This window comes from Panthera uncia, assembly GCF_023721935.1.
Source record: "Panthera uncia isolate 11264 chromosome D3 unlocalized genomic scaffold, Puncia_PCG_1.0 HiC_scaffold_8, whole genome shotgun sequence".
In the NCBI taxonomy this organism is placed as follows: domain Eukaryota; kingdom Metazoa; phylum Chordata; class Mammalia; order Carnivora; family Felidae; genus Panthera; species Panthera uncia.
The window spans coordinates 15,829,015-15,830,037 of record NW_026057586.1 but is presented as its reverse complement, the minus strand read 5'-3'; the positions used below and the strand labels follow the sequence as shown (position 1 = coordinate 15,830,037).

The 1,023-nt window shown below is 38.0% G+C and overlaps 1 non-coding gene across 1 annotated transcript; it reads right to left on the bottom strand.

Annotated features, from left to right (window-relative positions):
* Positions 1-293: 293 nt before the first annotated feature.
* LOC125914963 (U1 spliceosomal RNA) lies at positions 294-460 on the bottom strand. Its single transcript, XR_007455514.1, has one exon. It is a non-coding gene; the product is annotated as a U1 spliceosomal RNA (small nuclear RNA).
* Positions 461-1,023: the final 563 nt, after the last annotated feature.

Below are 1,023 nucleotides of genomic sequence, written 5' to 3'. Positions count from 1 at the left end.
TGCCTCCTTCTGGTAGTCACTATCCTTAGATTTCTCTGTCCTTGATGTTTGACTATATGATATGGCAATCCATATAGTAAATGTTTCTTTCCTTCTTTCTGGGTTTTGTTGTTGTTGTTGTTGTTGTTGTTGTTGTTGTTGTTGTTTAGAGAAGCATTTTTTAGTAAGGTTGATATATTGTGGTGCTGCACTCATAAAAGACATCAGAGTTCTGTATACTCTCTTAAAAAGTAACAGGCAGGAGTTAGAATGAAAGAGTGGGAGCACCATGTCTGTTTTTAGGTACTAGCTGTCAGAGGAGAGCGTGAACGCAGTTCCCCCATTACCACAAATTAAGCAGTCAAGTTTCCCACATTTGGAGAAATTGCAGGGGCCAGCACATCCAGGATGCAAAGGATAAGCCTCATCCTGGTGAAACTACCTTTGAGATCAAGTAAATGTTACATTCTTTCTTAATTTTACATAAGTACACTAACAACTAGTTTTCCCTGCACTCCTGAGGATCATCTTGGCAAATCTTGCTGTGAACATGCCTGCCGCCATTTTGGAGGCCCCTGGTATATACATAATGGCAGAAAAAGATGGCTATTTGGGCTGCCTTTGTGCAAATAGCGTCTTTAATATATAATTTTTTTTTTTCTAAATAGAAGCACACTTAAACATTTGTGACCTAGAGAATCTCATCTACAGTAAGCATAGTACATTGAACACATAGACTGAGCAGTGCTCAGATGAATAGCTCCATAGTAATACAGAGGAGGGCAAGACAAGAAGGTAATGATGACTCAGCTGGTTTCATAGTTGTACACTCTGCGCGTTTCCATTGTGTAGCATTCTACCACTCTGTTCTGTTCAATTCCGCTTTCTTTTTGGATTTCCTAAATATCTATCTCCAGCTCTGTCCTTATTGGATTCCAGAGGCACATTAAATCTTGCAGTTTAAAGGTACCTAGAATATATATAATCTAACTCCTTTAAAAAAATTTTTTTTTTAGTGTTCGTTTATTTTTAAGAGAGAGAGAG